General features: G+C 38.3%; 1 protein-coding gene across 2 annotated transcripts in view; it reads right to left on the bottom strand.

Annotated features, from left to right (window-relative positions):
- Positions 1–21,864, bottom strand: part of MID1 (midline 1) — a 256,980-nt gene extending 235,116 nt beyond the window's left edge. The window contains exon 1 of one of the 2 annotated variants that reach the window (XM_017954012.3): positions 18,529–21,864. The gene's annotated coding sequence lies outside the window, so the exon portion shown is untranslated. Of the gene's footprint in view, positions 1–17,542; positions 18,496–18,528 lie in introns of those variants that run through there. The other variant, XM_017954011.3, reaches the window with a different exon arrangement.
- Positions 21,865–23,368: the final 1,504 nt, after the last annotated feature.

Here is a 23,368-nt window from a genome sequence, read left to right as displayed (position 1 = left end):
AGCTTTCTCTGGTGCGGGAGCCAACTTTGCTTGCATATGGTGGCCCAGAAGTGCTGGAGAATTGATGTCTCCCATTTCTACCCCTGTGCAGTCCTCATGCAGTGACTGACCAGAATTGGTGTATTAATACCCCCGCTGCCATGTCCCTGATAGGATACCTATGAGGAGTATATTTTCCACTGGATCTCAGAGTTCCCCCAATAAGATTAAGCTTCAGTTGCCCGTAGTGGTAACTTACCTGATAACCCATTCTTTATTGGTTTTCCTCTCTTCCTTGTCTCTCTCCCCCAAATAAATTACATGCCCTTGAAATTTTGTCTCAAGGTCTGCATCCAAGAGAACCCAAACCAAGACAATAACCCACCCAGTAACTGAATGCTCTACAGGACAGAAGTTGGATCTATGGAGGAGGTAACAATTTAGAAGGAAAAACAGCATAATAATATGATGATGATCAGAACCAGCCACTTAGATGGTGAACAAAATCAATGTTGCTACCAGGCCGCATTTGCCCTCTATCTTAGTCTTGGGTGACCTTCCTGATAGTAGAGTGTGTGAACCAAGGATGAATATAAGGGAAATTTTTGGTTATAACCTGATTAATCCATAATGTGGGCATCAGTCACTTTGCCCAATATCCGTAGGGCAATAAACTTGTGGAATTTAATTTTTTGTAATGTGGGACTATTTAAACATTGTTTTACAGATTTTTATGGGAGAATGATACTCTGATATGGTTCTTCGTCTAAAAGCAAAGTACAACTTAAAAGATAACCAGGGCAAGTTCCAATAGCTATGTTCAAATATTTATGAAACACTGACTTTGGGTTTGTAGGCTAAAGCACAGGGTTTTAATTGGTTAGTTCTATTGCCAAATGCCTTCAGACTTCATTGACTTTTTTGGAAGTAGTACAGAAGCAAAGATTAGATCCAAAACTTGTACAGAGATTCTGTGTGGTCCAGAAAATTATGAGTCTTTGCTTGTACATAAAAATTAAATATTACACATGTTTACTCTCCATCTTTTGAGACAGTGAGCAATTGAGGCATCTGAACTGATTGAAGAAAGACCTCTCTATAAATCTATGACCTATTGTCCTTCTACCAAAGAGTGGAAAAATTCTTAATAGTTCTGAATGATGAACTTTCTTAAAAAATTGGGAATTTTGGCATCTGGGAGGCAATGCTAACCATTTGAATAGGGCCTCCTTTACTTTCAGTCAGTACTGCAGTTATTGCTTTGTCAAGGGTTCTGAGATCCCTCAAGCATGAAAGGAAGGATAAGGAATCAAATCCTTTCTCTACTTAATAGAGAATGTCTCAGAACTGCTTCAAAATTAGCTTTGGCTCAGCTTAATGAAATTTTCCTATTGTTGAGCAGCGGCCCACGAAATCCGCAGCATTAAAATGGCAGACCTTCGACTGTTTAAAAACAAACAAACAAACAAACAAACAAACCTTGAAGGTTACGGAACATACAAAAATAAAGGTTTTTATTTCTCTTCCCCAGGTTCACAGAAAGAATTGAACCTGCTCAGCCTTTTGAGTAGGCTAAATATTAGAGGCACTCCAACTCAGGAGGACGTGTTTTACTCGCACAATTTAGTGCATAAAATGCCTATCATAGAGGACCCGAAGTTTCTGCAATGAAACTCACCAGCCCTGCTGCACTCATGAAATCATTTTAGAGGACAGCAGAGCAACCAAGAGACATGAGAGGGAGCTACTCCTCGCTGGTGTTGCTTAAGTTTCTCCAGTGGGGTCTTATTCAGAAGGCCTTTCTCTTGAGACTTCTCCCCAGCTCTGGTTAAATTAATTTGGCTTTACTGGACTGAGATAAGAGAATTATAATTGCTTCTCTATCCCCCTTCCTTTTCACTTTGCACCCACACACAATCTTTGTATTTTCAAAACTCCTTAAAATATCACTATAATGTATGACATCAATTTCTTTACATTAACAGGTGCATAAAATTTGACACTCAGTGCTCACCTTTCATCACTCACTATCTACTCATCTCCCTTTGCCTGAACAAGGGTGCATCCAAACTTACAGTCTTCAGAGCACAAATCAATGTAGCAGTGTAGCAAACAAAGGATCCCCTGATTCAAATGATACCAATGTCAAATGCTGATGTGTGTAAATAATTAATTGTGTTTTCACTGGTGAGTCCAGTTTGATCTTTCATTGCTTGGCAACCCCTGGGGTCTGTAGCTCCCTGAGAAGCAGGAACATTTAGGATTTTTTATTACCAGCTCATCACTAATTTATAGATTACTATGGAGTCAGGTGCACAAATTCAGAGTATCATCTATCACTATAGGCAGCTCCAGTGTTAAGGGATGGCTACTTCCCAGAAATCAACGAAGGGGAACAGATGAGGAAAGGGGGCAACATGGCACATATGCCACAGAAGGCACATCCTTCAGAAACACAAACATATCAAGGTAAACAATTTCCTTCTCATGGAGGCAGACAAACTATAAAGTGCTCTAACTATCTCCTAAAGGTAAAACACCACTGTATGTTACATAGCCAAATATAATTCAACTGTTATCACTTATCATTAAAATTATTTACGTTTTTCTTCTCTTTTATGCTGTCTTAAGTGAAAGTTTCACTAGAATAACTCTATTAGATTCAAACTTGTAGAAAGTGCTATTGCTCAAAACAGGGGGTGTGGGGGAGGATGGGTACTTTCTTAATGGGAAAATAGTGCCTTACCAGAAAATGGCCTTGAAATAAGAGGAAGGTATTGGAGTTTAATCACAGCTTTGATAACATACGTGCTGTGTCTTTTGGACAATGCCATTGAGTGTGGAGTTCATGTCCTTACGATTGTCTAAAGTGTGTCACAGTATATGCACATGTTGTGATGGAAAGAAGCAAAATGTACAAACACTAAAAGGGCCATTTATTACAGACCTTCAAGGAAACCAACAATGACTTTGGGATGTATGTTACATTCCTGAGTTTTACATGATTTTCTGGATAGCATTAACAGTTGTCTGAGAATGTTCTCAAAAATTCCATTTCTATCACAGTCACGTATGTATTCCCACCCTCTGACCCCACAGTTGTGTCTCTCCCAACTTCTCCCCAAAGCTGGTTTTCATAGAGTAAAGGAAAGATGGGCTGTGCAAATAAAACCTAAACCCAATGGAATTTGAAACAAGTCCTAGTAGCATAAAGAAATCTCTGAACATATTCATAAGAAGTGTTTCTTTAGGGAACTTTTCTGTTTCAGGGACACCACCGAGGCTGTGCCACATTCTGAAACTGTTGCTATGGCAAAGCGTCTTGTGTTATTGACGATGGAGCACATTGTTGTGTTTAAGTCATGTAAATGATCAGGACACAAAGGAAGCTGCCCACAGCAGCCCCTGCTCAATCATCACAGTGCTGGGGACTTTCCCCCTTGACACATGCCATTTACACGGCATGGGAAGGCATTTCTTTCAGAAAGCCTCACTCCCTGGGTGCTGTGAACTGTTCTTTGGAGACGTTTATGAGATCTCCACATCTTTCAGAATTGATTCTGCAGGGGAAAAAGAATTCACAATAACAAAGCCCTTTCTTTTGTTTTAAGGCCGGGATGTTTCTATAGACATTTTGCATTTTCTACCTATTAACACATTTTTTTTTTCTGGGCTGCTGGTCTTGTCTAATATTTCAACTTTCTATCAGTTTTTATCATTTAGAGTCAAACTATGAGAGTTTCTCCTTTGTTTCCCACTTATAGCTCAAATATGTGTTTTTAATTAAGTATTTTCCACAGCATCAATTCACACTGATTAGACATAATTACAGAAACAAAATATGCAGAATACATTTTAATAATGCCTGTCACCTCTGAGGGAACAATGAGGATCTAATTTAATCATCTAAATGTTGGAAAGCGACACAGAGTTTTTAAAAATAGTACTATATATTTTGAAGTGGAGCTTATTAGTATTTTTAGATACAAATGTAAGTTGAAATGAACTATTATTCAGGTTTCAATGCATGTAATTAAAAAAACACTTAGGGCAACACTTGTTTACATAAAGAATCAAATTACACCCTTTAATAATAAAAGCTTGATCCAACTGTGACACTTGAGACTTGAAATGATGTGATAATTTGTAGTCCAATTTCTAAGGGAAATTTTGCCACTATGAAAATCTATTTTTGACAGTACTGTGTCAAAGTCAATGTCCTAGTTTTGACATTACTGTGGTTATGAAAGATGTTATCATTGGGGGAAGCCACATGAATGGTACGGGGGAACTCTTTGCATTAGTTTTGCAACCCCTTGTGTGTCTCCAACTATTTCTTTTCTTTTTTTCTTTTTCTTTTTTTTTTTTTTTTGAGATGGAGTCTCACTCTGTTGCCCAGGCTGGAGTGCAGTGGCACAATCTTGGCTCACTGCAAGCTCCGCCTTCTGGGTGCACGCCATTCTCCTGCCTCAGCCTCCCAAGTAGCTGGGACTACAGGCACCCACCACAACGCCCGGCTAATTTTTTATATATTTAGTAGAGACGGGGTTACACCATGTTAGCCAGGATGGTCTCGATCTCCTGACCTCGTGATCCACCTGCCTTGGCCTCCCAAAGTGCTGGGATTACAGGCGTGAGCCACTGTGCCCAGCCATGCGTCTCCAACTATTTCAAAATAAAAAAAAGTTATATTAAAAATATATTTTTCATACCTAATAAAAATATATTTTTCCTACTTGTAGAAGAATATGCTATCTCAGTAGAGCTTAGATTATTACTGTTACAGAACCATATGACATTACTCTCAAAATTTGTCTTGGCATCTGGAGTCAAGGGAATTTTGGACAATGAGTTAACTTTCTCAAAGAAAATCTATTTACCTCGAATTTTCAAATTGTTTAGAAAAGAATTCTGTAAACAGTTATGAATGAGAAATCCACTTACTTTTACTGTTTCAGATGCTCTTCTAGAAGTTATTAAAATAGTGCTTACAATTCTCATAAATCTGGAGGCATAATTGGATCTCATTTCCTTTGCCTTTTTTGCTGTTTTTAAAAATTCTTTCAGCAGGGCGATGTGGCTCACGCTTGTAATCCCAGAACTTTGGGAGGCCGAGGTGGGTGGATCACCTGAGGTCAGGAGTTTGAGACCAGCCTGACCAACGTGGAGAAACCCCATCTCTACTAAAAATACAAAATTAGCTGGGCATGGTGGTGTATGCCTGTAATTCCAGCTACTTGGGAGGCCGAGGCAGGAGAATTGCTTGAACCGGGGAGGCAGAGGTTGCCGTGAGCCGAGATCATACCATTGCACTCCAGCCTGGGCAATAAGAGCCAGACTCTGTCTCAAAACAAACAAACAAACAAACAAACAAACAAACGAATACCACACATATACACACAAAACAAGCAAACAAACCAAAAAACCCTCTTTTAACTCCATAGTTAAAACCATAGTTTTGCATTCCTAGCTGTCATGAGTGAAGTTGAGATTTAAAAAAGTAATATAGGACTATCACAAACCAAAGCTACATCTAATATAAATGTCCATTCATATTTCATTTGGCTGTGATTGTGTATTTGTGGCATGTATATGGGGGTGTAGGGAGGATGGGCATGTACTCATACAATGTTAGGATCAACAGGACTATAGGAATCTCCTAATTCAAGCTCAATATTAACATATTCAATATACATAGGTTTGATATTTATAATATATACTGCTGATTGTGCAATAATTCTTCACATTCCCATGGCCTTCTTTAAGAGGCCATCATAGCACACATTTAATTTTATCCTAACATGATTTTATGAGCTTGCTAGAGGGCATTATTATTATTCTACTGAGAAAATGAGCAGCTAATTCCAAAGAGGTCCAGCTTTGGCTCAGTCTTACACGGCATGCTAATGGTGAGGTTGAGGATTAAAATCCAGATTCCACATCCTTGCTCAGAGTACTTCATTCTGGCCCACAATCCCTAAAGCTACAACTGTCTAAATACACTGTCTACACTGTCTTTTATAATATCTGAAACAGTGCATGTTGGAGGGAGAGTTGTATTAAAACGATAATAGGAATTATTTAATTCTTTTTAAACTGTAACAATTAAAAGCATTTTGTGAGTGACCTAGGAACACTCGGCTCTGTATCATAACCCCTTTCTCTTTTCTTTTCGTTTTTTTTTTTTTAAGTTTAGTTGAGATACAATTCACATACCACACAATGTACCCATCTAATGTGGACAATTTAATATTTTAAAGTATATTCCCAGTGTCCTGCAACCATCACCACAGTCTAATTTTAGAACAGCTTCACCCCCCAATAAAAGAAACACTGTGCCCATTAGCAGTCACTCCCTTTCCCCCTACCCTTCACCTCTAGCCCCTTGCAACCACTAATTGACTTTCTATCTCTATGGATTTGCCTATTCTGGACATTTCACATAAATGGAATCCTACAATATGTGATCCTCTGTGATTGCCTTCTTTGACTGAGCATGATGTAGCATGTATCAGCAGCTGAATAATACTTTTTAGAGTTGAATACTATCCGGTTGTATGGATATGCATGGATAGGCTACATTTGTTTTTTTTGTTTGTTTTTTGTTTGTTTGTGTGTTTGAGATGGAGTCTCACTCTGTCACCCAGGCTGGAGTGTAGTGGTGCAATCTTGGCTCACTACAACCTCCACCTCCCAGGTTCAAGTGATTCTCCTGCCTCAGCCTCCCAAGAAGCTAGGATTACAGGCATGTACCCTATGTCCAGCTTTTTTTTTTTTTTTTTTTAGGAGAGATGGTGGTTTTATCATGTTGGCCAGGCTGGTCTCAAACTCCTGACCTCAAATGATCCACCTGCCTCGGCCTCCCAAAGTACTGGGATTATTGGCATGAGCCACTGCATCCAGCAATATGCTACGTTTTATTTATCCATTCATCCATTGATAAACATTTGGGCTGTTTCCACTTTTTGGCTATTATAAATAATACTGCTATGAACATTCATATACATGTTGTTGTGTGAACATATGTTTTCATTTCTCTTGGATATATACCTAGAAGTACACTTGTTGGATCATATGGTAACCCTATGTTTAACTTTTTGAGGAACTGCCAAACCATTTCCAAAGTGACTGCACCATATTTCATTTCCACTAATAATCCCTTTCTTAACTCAAGCTGATAAAGCCTCTGTGATGGCTATTGGCAGTTACTAAACTAAACTTCAAAGTCCTTTCTTGCATACACTTCCGGGTCTGGTCAGGTGAAAAGTGGGAGAGTGCATTTGCCTCACATGATTCCAGAAAAGCCATCAGAAATTAGAATGGGAAACAAGGAGATTAAGGATATGCATATTAATTAAACATGTAGAACGTAAGCTACCTATTGGTGAGGAAATTTAAAACTTTAAGTTGCACCAAATACACACAATTCAAGCGGCCATACAAAAATAAAAAACAAACCAAATCAACCAACCAGTCAAACAGAGACTCCCAACATCATCCTTGGCATTTGATCTTCCATCCGTAGCCCCTGAAGAAGTAGTGCAACAATATGAGATATTTGAACTGTTTTTGTAGTTCTTAATAGCAAGAAATATTTTTGGCTATGAAGACATCTAGGTCAAAGCCCTCACACTTGCTTCTTGCCCACAGATGTACAACTATTTCAAAAAAAATCTCCAAAGCCATATGAATAAACCTTTTATAATCTTAAGGATTCTTAAGCTTCTAGATAGAGATTGATACAGACCCTGGCTTTTAAAGCAAGCTGGAACACCTTCTGGAATTCAAAACACATGCTTGGCCCCTGACAAATCAAGCTAGAGTCTGGAGGTGAATTCGGCTGGTTCTTTTACACATGAACCTTGCAACACTCTGACTAACTCTTTTTTTGTGGCCAGAAAGGTCTTGAGGCTTCGAGGCTGCAAATGGTTCCTGACCTGTCGCTACTAGACTCAAGTAGTCACCTTTTTTTTTTTTTTTTTTTTTTTTTTTTTGAGACAGATTCTTGCTTTGTCGCCCAGGCTGGAGTGTAGTGGTGCAATCCTAGCTCACTGCAGCCTTCATCTCCTGGGCTCAAGCAATCCTCCCACCTCAGTCTCTGGAGTAGATGGGACTACAAGCACACGCCACCACACCCAGCTAATTTTCGTATTTTCTGTAGAGACGAGGTCTCGCCACGTTGCTCGGGCTGGTCTCAAACTCCTGGGCTCAAGTGATCCACCCACCTCGGCCTCCCAAAGTGCTGGGATTATAGGCGTGAGCCACCCCGCCTGGCCAAGTAGCCATCTTCACTTCTTTGCCCTGATGTTTATTACATCCATCAGTCAGCACTGTTGACTTGCTTTTTTTCTGTGACCCACATGACCTGATTTCAGCTAGGTCAGTACACAGCCAAAAAGGAAAATTGTTTGGGATGCTTCTCTTATTCCATTGTCTCTTCCCTATGACCGGATACATTTTCTGGATGGGGAACAATTTCGAGCAGGGGATAGCTGGAAAGTGTTGAGTGAAAACGCAAGATACGATGAGAGAGAAAGAATAAGTAAAAATAAAAAAGAGAGAGAAAAAAAGAGGAAATAGGGAAAGGCTATGTCATAAGACAAAGGTCAAAGTGGGAAAGAGTGGCAGAGAACACAGAAAGCAGAGAGAAGAATCCTGAGATGAAGGTGTTAGCAAGTGATAATCTCCTGGGATCTTCTCAGTCCCTATTGAGGTCTTTCCCCTAGGATTGTGCAATCATTTATTGGTAATGTTCAAATTGAATTTGCAAATGACTTCAAACCTTAGCAGGAGATACTGATAGTTTATATCTTTGCAAATTGAAATTGAAACTCAAAGTGCCCTTGATAAACTGCAAAAAAAAAAAAAAAAAGAAAGAAAGAAAAAAGCAAATAGAAGAAATCCCCTCTAGGTTATGCAATAGCACACCAAATGATTTTTTTTTTTTTGAAAAATGGAAGAGGAATAAGTGAAACTAGCCAGCTAACTAACAGCAGGCACTGATTCTAGAAGTAAATTGGATATGGAGGTACACTCAAGTGTTGGTATTTATCCTGAGGAAATCTGGCCATTCAAATGATTTCAAAGATACTCAGCCTAGTTCTGAGCACAATTAAAGGGGGTGTGAGGAACTTGGAAAGAGTTCAGAGGAAAACCACAAAGATCAAAGAGGTGAATGAAGAAAAGGGAGCTCAGAGGAAAGTCGAGGAGCTTTAAAAATCCAACCTGAAGAAGAGAAGGTAAAGGAGATAATTTAATTATGGTCCTCAGCTATAAAACGAGCTTTTCATAGGTGGCCACCTGTTCTCTGTTTCCACTATGGATGGACAGAAAGGCAGGGGGCTTAAATATGCAACATGGGGGATTTCAGTTAGGTATAAGGAATTTCCTGACATGAAAGCTGGTAAATGATGAAAAGGGCTCCTGATCATGGACAGGAATAAGGAATATTCTTCTTACAAAATAGGTAAAATTCTCACAGGTTTGGAATGGTTTACAGATCTTGCTACCCAGAGTTGGGGGTGGGACAGGGGAGTGGGTATACTCTAACACTCTAGAAGAACAGATTCTGGTGCCTTGATTTTGCTTCAGATTTGTGTATGTACCACTCGCCTGGCCCAATGTCTCACATTTCCCCTGCTTTACACAAAATGTCCTCCCTGGCATACCACTTTGAGATGTAATCATCTCCTCTGTGAAAAAGAGCACTGAAAAATATGTTTGGAAGAGTTGGAATTTGTTGAAGGAACATAGTCAGCTAAACAAGACCCACACGAGTGGGGGTGGGGTAAAGGCACCTCGGAGTGCATGCTGGGATTAGGGCTAATTAAGATGTTGACTGAATCTATGCTAATCATGTCCCACCAGACTCTGCTGGATTAGTATGTAAATTGGTAAACTCTGTTCTGAAATTGCCCTACCAGCTGAGGTCTAATTACTGACTAGACATAACAAATAATAATGGGATTTGTATTTTAGGATGTTTAATTATGGAAATATACATCTGGAAAAAAATACCAGCTGTATTGCACAAAAAGAGAATTCATAATGTTTTACTAAAGGTTTATGAAATTTTACACCTTTAATAAGAGCACCAGGAACAGGGGTGTGTGGGGAGAGTCTTTTCGGAGACCTAGCATTTGTGGAGGGAGACCAGAATCGCAATGATTAATTCGCTGCTTGAGTAATTTCCCCAAAGCTCAAAGACTAATTGTTTCATTGCCGATACACAGCATCTTGTGAGCTTTTAGTTGTATCACCCAAAGAACTGGAACTCATCCATGAAGAAAAAAAAAAAAAAAAAAAAAAAAAAGAAAAACCAAGATGCCATGGATTTAACTCAACTACTCCATAGCATGCATTCAAATTGAATTAAAAGCAACAGGGCAACAATAGCTGTAGGAAAGTAAGTCCCTAAAATAATTTTTCTTCACTGAAGTTACTCCATAATATTGAAATCATTAAATTTATAAATCAGAAAATGGTTAGTCCAGTCCTGAAGCAAGGGCATGTATTGAATGGTTTTAGAGAAAAACAGTTTGAGCTCTAGAATTCACTGAATAGGCATCTTGGGACAGAAACTTCTTTGCAACCATTTATTACATCATTCTGTGACCCACCCTTTCCAAAAAGTAACATACAAAGAGTTATAAACAGAGTTTTGGTAGCGCTGTAATAGCTGCCTGTATTTGCCTGCCATAGTGCTATTACTCACATAATTTTAAAGGCTTATGGGTGATCATTAAATCTTTATTAGGTTTTACATTATAAAATAAATTATTCATGTCGTTCTAATACATACTAGTATCTTTACAGCCCTTCTGCCCACATTTGGATAAACAAATCCTATTTGCATATCATTTTTATTTTAATTTCAGACAATTTTGTTATGAAAATATAAGGCTTAAATGTCTATTATGTTCCAATTATGTTCCAATTTCCCCACACTTTTCTTGGTTCTATACAGTGCTTTACAAATAAGGTAAAGTTCACATAATTTAAAAAGACGGATGATTTCCTTTTACTTAGAAGTTTTAGAATGTTTGCTCTTGCTGTTATATGGCAAGGCAATAGATATCAAATAAAATTTAGTGAGCAAGCTTGTGTTTGCGGTAGCTTCACGCCTCTGTACATTTGAAGTTACACATGTATATGGAAATTAAATTTGTTGATCACTTTAACAAATTTGTGAATTAGCAAAAATAAAGCACTAATTTTTCCTTGTGGTGCAGAACTATAGGGAAGAATAAGACAGTATTACTTTGATGTAAGAATATCTAACCTTTGTGTTGGAAAGTCATTGAATACAATAATTTTTCATTAAGGGCTTATGCTATTAGTCTTTGCAGATCTTACCAGCATATTGATAACTGTATTTATTTAGGTTTCAATAGTAGATTTTAGTTTCTTGTTTCATTAGTCTTAGAAATCTAGGACACGTTTGATTCCCTGATGGTGGATGAATAAATCTGAACAAACTTTCCCTTTCAATATGATAGTCAGTTCTCACCTTCAAGCATTGCCATTAAGCTTGCATGATGTCATCCTGTAGGCAATATATCACTAAAAACATTCTTTTAAATTCTATTTTCCCATGCCCAAAAGCACCTGTCAGTAATTATATGTTATTTTCTATTAAAACTAATTGTGACCAACTCTCAGCATTGAACCCAGGGTCAGATACTCTGGTATAATAATTCTAGCTTTGTCCTCTTCTTGTCATGAGTATTGGGTGAAGTCAGAGTGGGGTGAGAACATTTAGAAGGTTCACAGAAAGTGTTTCACCAACACATAGGTAAGCAGTGTGTAAGCCTGAACAGATGTCACCTTGAATGTAAATCTTTCAGGGACTAGGTAGAGAGCTATGGGATAAATCTCATAATTTTTGCAAGTCTCAGTTTGAAGCAAATTATACAATTCCAGAGAGTAATCTTTTCAACAAATGGACTTTGAAATCCCCTCTCTATCTTTAAGGCAAGCTGCAGATTATCTTGATAAATAGTAATATTGATTTTAGCATAGAGATAATTGCCCCAAAATATACCTACCGTTGGTCATGGGGATATAACAAAACTTCCCTAGTTTGCTGTTCCAAATGAAGAAATATGGAGTTCTTCCTCAGTGGCTTTGAATATCTGTCTTATCTAAGTAGGTTAAAGGACATGGGAGCAAGTCTTCTGGGCTGAGACAGAAGACGGGAGTTCAAGTCTGGCTGGGCCATTCTCTGAGATTTTCCTTCTTCCACTGTAAAGAGGGTCTTTCCTAACAAGAATTGCAAGGAACAAATGGAATAAAATGTGTGCCTTTCACATAGTAGATACCAAATAATTGTTTGTTAAGTACATGTCTAGTAGGAAAGGTTAAACAAATCTAAATCTTTCTGTTACATAAATTAAAAGCAAACTTAAATGGCACGGTCTCATATCTTCCTGGTGATCTGGCTATAAAAGAATAAAAACCACATTCCTTTCAGTAATATCTCTTGGTAAGAAATTTATTAGCTAATGATTACAACAGTGCTTTTTAAAGCCCATAAGTAAAGAGTCTATAATTCCATATTGTAGCTTCTACAAACATACAGAATATTAAAGAAAATAAAAGAGAATGTAAAAAATACATTTACATATATCTTTCTTGGCATGATCTTCTTTTAAAGACCCACCTATATTGAGTGATACTGAAATCTTCACACACCCAGGGCAGCTCCACCCAAAAACTAGTCAATGATAATGATAATGAAGAAAAACTACATCAAAGTATCAAGACCTTACAAAATATAAGCATCATTTTAGGATTCCTAAGGCATTTAAAAATTTTATTTGAAGGGAGCTCTGTCCCAACATTCTTTAAACACACACATAGCAGAGTGAGACACCTTGGGATTCAAATTTCACTCTGCCATTATTTTACAGTGTTGTTGGAAATGGGAAAATGCGAGTGCATAACACATTAAATCGTTCAATGAATGTACACAATGTCTCTGCATCCCATCATCTTGACCTTCTTATTGCCTTGTTCTTTCCCACTCTCTTTTAAAAAAGAACTATGTTCTCACTTCATATTTATCCAGAGGGCCTTGGAACCATTTAATTTTTGGTCATCTATTTTTTATGATTGCAATATGGTTTTCTTAGTGTGGTTATAAATTCTTAGAGAGCAGGGAAATAAGAACTTTCTCCCATTTTGCCCTGATGTCTAGGCTAATGCTCCATATCAATGTTTTATTTTGTCATGGATCACACCCTACTGATAGCCAGGAGTCTACAGAAATGTGCCTCAGAAAAATTCACAGTTCATCTTGATAGCAGTAATTGCTAACTCTGTGGTTCACTCCCGCCCCCATGAAATGTACAGCTAGCTCTCATACTAAATATCTCACAAAATTGTAATTGGTTGTTAAGCAAGGCAGTAGAGTGTAAGAATTAAAACCATGGATTCTGGAGCCAGACTACTTGACTTCAACTCCCTTCTCTCTCCTTACTAATTGCATGATGTTGGGCAAATTACATAAAGTCTCCTTACTTCAGTTTCTTCATCAGAAAACTGGGATGATAACGTTACTAGTGTCTACCAAAGAGGATTGATATGAAAATTAAATGTAGTGTGCTTAGAAGAAGCTAAAGCACTCAATGAATATGAGTTATTCCTATTATTATTACTGGTGTCTTCACAGATGGGCTTTTAGCTACTTAGGAGAAAAGGTGTTTCTGGCCAGAGTTCTATCCCCAGGTCCTAGTGCAGTATACACACATCTTCTTAGAGTCCCCCATCCTCTCTACCTCCCCATCATCTACCTGAGATATCCAAGTCACAAACCTCTTCTTCTCAGCTGTCCTGCCAATGCACTGTCCTTAGTATTTCTCAAACTTCTTGTCGTTTTCTCTACAGATTCTATCAGAAGTCATGTTCTTGACCTCTCTCTCCTGCATTCCAATAGGCAGCCTAGTTGGGCCTCCAACTCCACAGGGCTCTCTCAGTGAGCTTTCTAACATGGAAACCTGATCATTTTCATTTCATCTCTCCACTTGAAATATTTCCATGGCTCCCTACTGCCTACAAGATCATGGAATAAATACATATCAAGTCAATATAAAGAAATTTGTGTCTGGGCATGGTGGCTCACACCTGTAACCCTAGCACTTTGGGAGGCTGTGGCAGGTGGACTGCTTGAACCTAGGAGTTCCACACCAGCCTGGGCAACATGGTGAAACCCCATCTCTACAAAAAATACAAAAATTAGCTGAGCGTGGTGGTGTATGCCTGTAGTCCCAGCTACTCAGGAGGTTGAGGTGGGAGGATCACTTGGCCACAGGAAGTTAAGGTTGCAGTGAGCCATGTTTGCACCACTGCACTACAGCCTGGGATCTCTATACAAACATATATGTCACAGTGTACATGCAGACTGGGGCTCCCTACTGGATACCTGGTGGAAACCAGGGCAGGTATGGCCAGAAACCAAACTAAACCAAGTTTGTCATTTCTCTTAACTGAGCAAATCTAAAATACTGTATTCTGTATTTTAACCTAATATGATGTTTCTACCTTGATGTTTCAGAAACCATTTTTACATGTAAATACATATGATGCCTGTCCAATCCATAGTTATATATGTTGGCTCTCTGATCATAAAGGAAGACAGGGAATAGGCAGAAGCTGTCAAGGCAGATTCTCTGGAAGCATTAAGGTAAGCTGTAGGGAGTTCTCAATTTATACGAGATCTGGGAAGAAAGACATGGATGGTAAGAGAGCAATATAGAAGTGTGCTAAAAAGTGCTTTTGTGGAGCAGGGAACAGATTTGGGTTTGCTGCCTTAGTAGTGTGGCATGATTTTATTCTTTAATTCTCTGGTCCTTCATTCCCTTATCTTTAAAATGGGCACAATAATACCTATTTTGCAGTATTGTTGAGAAGAGTAAATGATAACACGCTTGTAAAGGGGCCAGGGCAGTGTCTGGTATACGGTGGATTCAAGACATGTTCATTTCTTTCCTATGATTCCTTTTTCTTATTGGGATTATTGCAAATTATGTGTATTATTATGATATATCAAAACATTTAACAAAAGTCATCTAACAGAAAAAACTAATATATCAAGAAAAAATGAGAAGGAACAGTAATTTATAAGCTCTAAAGATTAAGGATGCTGGAATATTTTGTTCTGTATTTTCCCAATTTGTGCAATGGCAAGGTTAATTAATGAGAAACCTTTCTTTTGAATTATTTAAATGTCCAGTGATGAGAATAACATACAGCGGATCTTGTGCAATGTGAGAGGATTATTGATTAACTCAGCTCACAGGTTCCAAGTAGCCAGTAGTATATTTTAACGTATCAAGAATTCAGAAGAATTAGAGTTTTTCATTGTTGCTGAAACCACATTTGCAATTAAACCACGGGAGCTGGCAAACAATTGTTAGAACAGCACAAGTTGGTCTTTCCCTTCCAGCCTTGGTTACCTCTGCAATAAACTCCACCAAACATAGCTTTCATCTCTAAGAGCAAACATGGGCCATATTAGTGACACCCACGCACTCAATAAATATATGGCAGATGAATGAAAACCTCATAAGGTAGTAGTGAAAAATGGCCAAAGTATTTCAGAAGATCAACCTGGAAAGAAAATCAATTCTAATGAACTCGATGCGCTCAGGTTCAAATATAATAATGAAGGTAAATAGTATTTATAACCAGAATGACATGGGGCAGAGAATAGTGAATAATGTTGGTCAAAACCTGAAAACTTCACAGTTCACAGATAAATTGATTAACTGTTATCTCACACTCAGAACTCCCAAATTGACTGCCAGCATTCCATAAACAATTCCTAAAGCCAAAGATAACACCGTTTGGTTGAATTAGCATTTTCAGTTGAGAAAAGAATAAAGAACTGAAATTGAAAGGGAATTGACTTTCATTTTTTGGCAAAGGATGTCTCAGGCAAATAATTATTTCATTTTAAAAGAAAAAGCATATATTTTTTCAGGCTTTCATATCAATGTGCATGCAAAGAAACTGTATTTAAATAGTTTATAACCTATAGTTGAAACCTATAGTTTATAACCTATAGTTTAAGTAACCTGGTTGTTATTAATGAAATAAATGGCATGCATTTTCAATTTTTGAATATTCTGATAACCACATCATCTTAAGACTGTAGAATTAAGTAAACTGAAGTAACAGTTGCAGACTTGAGTAATTTGTGTTGAATCATTTTACTTGATCAGTGTTTTCATGATAGGCCAATTCAACCGAAATGATAATAAGTATATTGGCATATGTTAAGTTTAGAAATGAAACACCCATCATCAGAACTTTGCATTTAGCAAGGCTTCTAGTTTTATTTTAATGAGGAGGAAAAAATGCAGAGAGCCCACTCAATTAGGCAGCACTCAAATTTTCTCAGGGCAAAAACAACAACAAAGATTACCACCCTGTCTTGGGGATGGGGGAGGGGTGGGCAGAGTTTTTAGGAATTTGGTTCTCAGCTATGAGGAAAGGCTTCTGGACTTGTCCATCACAGAAACAACAGCTGTCTGCCACTTCTGTCTTCCCCACACAGCCCCCAACTCCAAACACGCCTCTCAGAAGGACTTTCGTAGCTTGCTTAAGGGATAATTTGCTTCAGACTGAATCAATATATTTCTAAACTCTTCAGGCTCAAGTTTGCCAGGATATGATAAAAGGATAAATTTGTATGTATGTGTGTACACATAAAAATTTTAAATATATAAGTAATATAAATAATGCATTCTCTCTCTCTCTCTCTCTCTCTCTCTATATATATATATATATATATATATATCTTCACACAAATATGAAAGTCAGCTCTGGAAATAACAGAATGGAATTAGGGAGTAAGAAGTAACATCTGCCCAAGAAGGCTGTGTTCATGAGCTGATTCTTTGAAAATGCTGAAGGAAACGTGTACCTATTCTTTCTGACTCTAGGGCAGGTTCCTCATTTCTTCTTTCCAATTACAACACCTCTGCATACAGATAGAGAATATAAAGTTATTCAAGTTCCATTTTCCTCACTTGAATATGAACACTTGCCCCTCCTTTCACAGTGTCTTGAACTTGCGCTAGGTACTACTTGAATTTTTAACAGTGGCTTGGGTCTGAACAGCTCTTTTTACAAAACAGGTGATACATACAATGGCAAAAATACATTCTCACAGGAAACAGACGATTGAAAAATTTCCAGAAGGACCTCACTCTCCTGAAGTTGTACCCCCAAAACTAATCAAATTTAGATAGAAATGCTTTAAAGATCCGAGTATCTGATAGATAAGTGCATTCCTCTATGGGGTATAGTTTCTGCGTGGGCATGCGTTTTGCTTAAGTCAGTTGCTCAAAAGTGATGCTAATCAAGTTTGGGAAAAGTAAAATTGTTCTGTGACTACCAGCCCTTTGTGCCAGAAGCAGCGCCGTCCTCATACACCAGACAGAGACGACGCAGGATGTCCCCAGAGTCACTAACCAACTTCCCTCCCTTCTGACCCCTGCGCTTCAATAAAGCAGTTACAGTAGCATCCCAGAGCAGTAGAGAATAAAATGAGCCTTACCAGTTTCTCCTAGCGTGGACAAAAGGAAACAACCCCTCAGCTGCTCTAGGCCAGGCAACTGGGTCTCAGACTTACTTGACTGAGGGGACTCTGAAAGCTGAAGTCTTCCTTCCCTCTGTTTGATTTCTTCCCAGCAACCTCTCCCAGGATTTTTCTCACAAAGCACTTCCCTATTCTCTAATCCTCTCACAAGGAAAACCAGTGCACATACCAAATGACTTCTGCAGAAGCGCCTCTCCTGGGGAGCGAGGAGGGGAGGGGATGGAAGGGGGGTGTTTGCTGGCATTCATTCCTGCCAGGCGAATCCTCAGAGAGTCATGGATCCCAGCCCTCTGGACTCCTCATCAACTGGAATACGATAGGTCGTGGCGAGGCATGGAGGTGTGCATTTGCTTCTTCCTATATCTCCAAACCCTGGTCACTATCCCTCAGGGATGGGAGAGGGGACGCCTCAGCTTCAAACTTCATCTGAGTCTTATGACCCTTTACACTCCCTCCCAAAACAGAGTAATTCCCAACGAGTTATGTAGAAATCAGCTAGATGCTTCCCAAATCTATCTGGCACCTCATTTTAAGAGCCCTTGACAATTTATAGCAGCTGCTAGTTTTTAACTCATCCAAAAGCTGAAAATAGATTGAAAACATCAAGAAAAGGTGGAATATCAAATATGAAAAAGTGATCGATATGTACTGTCAAACATCCGGAAAATTACTGTCTTTATGAAAATTCGTTTTTTAAAAAATCACTTTTTAAAAATACCAAATAAAATTGCTAAATTGTAAAGCATGACCTTCTTTTTTAAAGATATGGATTTTACTTTATCTTCCCAGGACAGGATTTGCACTTGCATTTGAAAATAATATTCACACTTTATAAATTTAAATCCTCTTCTAACTTAAGACAAATATCTTACATACATTCCAGATATGCTATAATCAATCTGGAATTCCCACTTACCCCTCCAGTTTTTAAAAAGAAGACTTACCTTTTTATTACGTCATTTAAAACCCTGAAATGAATAAATCACAGTGGAGACAAGCAGATGGCAGACTTCTACATTTTGCAATGAGGGCTGTTTGCCTTGGAGACATTATTTCTAAGGAGACGCTGCTGTGCTTGTGCCTGTGTTCGGCAGCATGCCATTTGGGGCTTTGAAACAAAATGAATCGGCTTCACACCACCAGCTCCACTACATACTAACACTTCAGAATACCCAAACTGGGGCATACTGCCTCTTTCGTAGTGTCCCTGCATAGAATCAGAGGTGACGGTTTGATGGATGAGTTTCCCAAGAGACAATGCAATCTGTGACATCACAGTTCTGGCCGCACCCCCCACCCAGGCCCCTGTCTTGCCTCTCCTCTCCAGAAAAAAAATTGCCTCTGCTTGGTGACAATGCTATCTCAATAGCAAAAATGAGTCGAGGTGCATAGCAAATGCTATAACTTACCTGTCTTTCTTAACTTCAGTTTTCTGATTCCCCTTTGCTGGAGTAATGGGAGTAGGATGAGATGAACATACTAGGCAGAGAATTCAGACAAAACCAAACAAAAGCACAGAACTCAACATTCTATAAAGTTTGTAACCTGAGAGCAGAATAATACCCTTCAAAAGGAACACTGTTAAACACTAGCTCAATGATACTAATGTCTTTGTTATATGCAATTTAAGACATTTTGCCATAAAATTATATATAAGCAACAACAAAAATATTTAAAGTGTCTATATCATGAGTTTCAGCCTTACTAGAACTCATTTAGTATCATAATTTTCTTGATCTAAAATAGTTTCCTTTTCCTCCTTTTCCTTGGCCATTTTGCTCTATTCTCAGTTGTTCTCTGTACCAGTACCTGCCACTGGTCTTAATATTTAAAATAATACCTGGATAATCCATTTGAATTTTGGATACAAACTTACTTGTAAATAAAAGCTCTAATATCTTTCTGACTCTCACCATCACCTCTATCCTTTTCACTTACTTTCATCTCAGATGTCCAGTACAAGGAGAGTAAAAAATCTAGAAGATATATTTATGTCTGTATCTACAGCTACACCTATATATCTCTATGATCAATAAATCTATCTACATAAAAATTTTGAAAACCTTTTGCATGGTGAAATAAAACAGCATATATCAAGTCAAAAGAAATAATGAACTGGGACAGAGGGCCCATCTCCTTCATGTTTAATGAATGCCTAAACTTGGAAAAGAGAAAAACCTACCACCCAAAAGAAAAATGGGCAAAGGTTATGAAACAAAAGGAGACATATAATCAGTCTTTAAATGCATGGAAAAGTGTTCTTTCTCACTTGCAATAAAATCAATGTAAATTAAAACTACACTGAAGTATAATTTCTTGCCTGTCAGAGTGGACTAAATTCAAAGGTTTGGCTCATACACCATTGATGAGGTTCTGGGGAAATGGGCACTTTCATAGGTTGCTGCTGGGAGTATAATATACCACCACCAATCTGGAGTTGGGGGAGAGATTTGGCAATCTAACAAATTTATAGATGCATGGACCCTTCCTTCCAGCAGTCCTACTTCTAGGCACCTATTCTACACAATCACCAGAGAAAGCAAGAAATGTCATATTTTCAAGCAATACAAGGAAACCACACAAATGCGCAGCAGTAGATTGACTAATCTGTGGCATATCTGTATAGTGAAGTACTATGCAATGGCAAAATGGAATGTCAGATCTCTGTGTACTAATATAGACAGATGCACAGGCAATGAAAACAAAGTGCTGAAGAGGGCATGGGGCTGAGGGAAATAAGAGAGGTGCAATGGGAGGATGAGAAGTCCATATATGCATAGGCTTGTATTTGCGAAAACAGGAACTCTGGAAGGATCAATAAGAATCTAATAAAGATAGTTTCTTATAGGGAAAGAGAAGGATTGTGGTTAAAAGGGCAGAAATAGACATGAGATTCCTGTGTGTTTACTCACTCTCTTATGTCAGGGGTGGGCAAACTATGGTCTGAGGGCCAAATAGATCCTTTGCCTGTTTGTATAAATAAAGGTGTATTAGAACACAGCCATGCCCATTCATTTGCGTATTGTCCATGGCTGTGTTTGTGCAACAATGGCACTGTTGAGTAGTTGCAGTATTGAACTGCTCGGTCCACAGAGCTGAAAATGTTTACTCTCCGGCCCTTTCCACAAAAAGTTTGTTGACCCCTATTGCTGTGTAATGAGTTTTAGCATAAGTCAAGAGACAAACTGAAAAGGATGGGATAGACTTCCGTGGTTTCTGCTTTAAAAGATCTTAAGTTGAGTCCTGGCTGTCTCTGCCTCGTTACTTAGCTTTCTTGGACTTGCTTTCTTCACCTACAAAGTGATGAAGGTAATGCTGACCCCTTGGTTTTGTTATGAAGATTAAATGAAACAATGAAAACAAATGTGAAAGCACCTTGTGAACTATTATACAAACCTCAGATATTATTATTATTACTATTTTTTATGAGAAGGTGACAGGTAATACACATGTAATCAGTAAAGAATTAGAATAGCCATGGCACTTAAAAACTTTGCAGCACTTAATGCAAAAGCATTACCTTGAAACTTGCCTCTACATTTTAAAGCAACAATTGTATCAGCTATGGTCACATGGTAATTCAGCTCTTCCTATTCACAACCAGTTAAGCCATTGTATCTGCTCATCTGACAACACTGATTCAGAGGTAAAACCCTACTCAGGGCAAGGTCTTCAGACTGCAGTAGAAGTATTTAGCCTTCAGAAAGCTCAAGAAAAAATTCTAGGCTTGAAGAGACGTTTTATGTTCTTGAAGTTAAAATTCATCAGATAAAGTTATCTTACCATGAAGAGGGGTATATTAGTGACCAAGGGTATTTGGGAACCATCTGGGGATTATATTTGACAAATATGGAAGCAGACTTCAGTAAGACTTTCACCCTCAAAATTCATGTTTGCATAATCACTTTTTAAAAATGTAAATGTTTGAATGTATTATCTTTAACTTAAAAGCCAGAACTTCTTTATGATAGAATTACCAGTTTTTTGTTTTTTGTTTTCTTTCTATACTCAGTGATCTTTCCTTTTCAGTCATGGAATTTGTAGTGATTGATTTTGCCATAGCATTTCAGGTTTAACTATTTTTAAGCCATACATATTTGTGAACTGCTAAACTACGTTAAATTGAACTGCCAAAAGCTCACATCAAAGTCCCTTAAAATATTCATATCCTTTGGCCTGCGCTTCTACTTCTGGGAAATAATATTGAGGAAATAAGGCGGCTGGGCACGGTGGCTCACGTCTATAATCCTAGCACTTTGAGAGGCTAAGGTGATCCGATTGCTTGAACTCGGGAGTTCAAGATAAGCCTAGGCAACATGGTGAAACCCCATCACTACCAAAAATAAAAAAAAAAATAAATTCACTGGGCATGGTGGCGCGGCCTGTACTTAGTAGGCTGAGGTGGAAAGATGGCTTAAGTCCGGGAGGTGGAGGTTGCAGTGAGCTGAGATTGTGCCACTGCACTTCAGCCTGGGTGACAGAGCCAGACCCTGTCTTAATAATAATAATAATAATAATAATAATAATAATAACAACAACAATAATAATAATAATAATGCTACACACACACTATTGTGTTCACAGATATATATATGTGATGTTTGTATTAAAGGCAACAACAACAGCAACATCAAAACACTTTGTGACAATACAAATGTCTAAAATTAAGGAATTGGTTACAAAAATTGTGGTATGGTCATCCAAATGCCTATCTCTATTGCTGTTATCTACTGCTGCATAACAAACCACCTGCACACTTAGTGGCTTAAAACAAGGCACATGTATTTTGCTCACAAGTCTGTGATTTTGGAAGGGCTCAGTGGGTACAGCCACCTCTGCTGTATTTGGCAATAGCTGCTGTGGCTCGAAGGCTAGAGGCTGCAGTCATCTGGAGACTCACTCATTGCATGGCTGACAGTTGATGCTGGCTGTTGCCTGAGACCTCAGTGGGAGCTGTCAGCTGGAACATATATATACAGCTTCTCCATGTGGCTCGGGCTCCCTCACAACATACTGTCTGGGTTCCAAGGGTGAATGTTCTAAGAGGAGGCTAGGCAGAAGTCATATCACCTTTTACAATCTCTCTTGGAAATCACATGGTGTTACTTCTGCTTGACTGAGGCAGTCATAAAACTTCACCCATGTTCAAGGTAAGGGGCCATGTATTCTACCCCTTGGTGGGGCATGGTGAGGTTCAGAAAGTATGGTGGGTGAATGGAAAGGTTGCTGTTGTCATTTTGGAAAGTACAATCATTTGTAATTATACAGTCATTAAAATGATATAGCACATCCAAATTTATTCACATGAAAGGACATTCAAATGATAGTGAATGCTGAGTTGGCAGTGTAGCTACGGTGTCATTCAGGAGAAATAACACTGGCACTTAATAGACACTCAATTAACATTTGTTGAATAAACCTTTGTGTAAAAACAAATAATATTTTTTGTTTGTGCCTATAGTGAAAACATTCTGTGAGAAGCTACATCAAAATGTTAATATTGGTTGGGCACAGTGGCTCATGCCTGTAATCCCAGCACTTTGGGAGGTAGAGGTGGGAGGATCACTTTAGCCCAGGAGTTCAAAATCAGCCTGAGCAACATAGTAAGACCCCTTCTCAAAAAAAATGTTAGTATTGGTTATATTTCTGTGATGGGATTGCAATTTAATTTTTTTAAGATTGTGAGTTTATAATATTCTTATAATAAACGTGCATAGAAAATTAAACTGTATTTCAAAATGAACCTCAGAGGACAATAACCTGAGTTGATTGTCAGAAAGTTTG

This window comes from Papio anubis, chromosome X, assembly GCF_008728515.1.
Source record: "Papio anubis isolate 15944 chromosome X, Panubis1.0, whole genome shotgun sequence".
NCBI classification, from domain to species: domain Eukaryota; kingdom Metazoa; phylum Chordata; class Mammalia; order Primates; family Cercopithecidae; genus Papio; species Papio anubis.
This window is presented reverse-complemented; position numbering and strand designations above follow the sequence as displayed.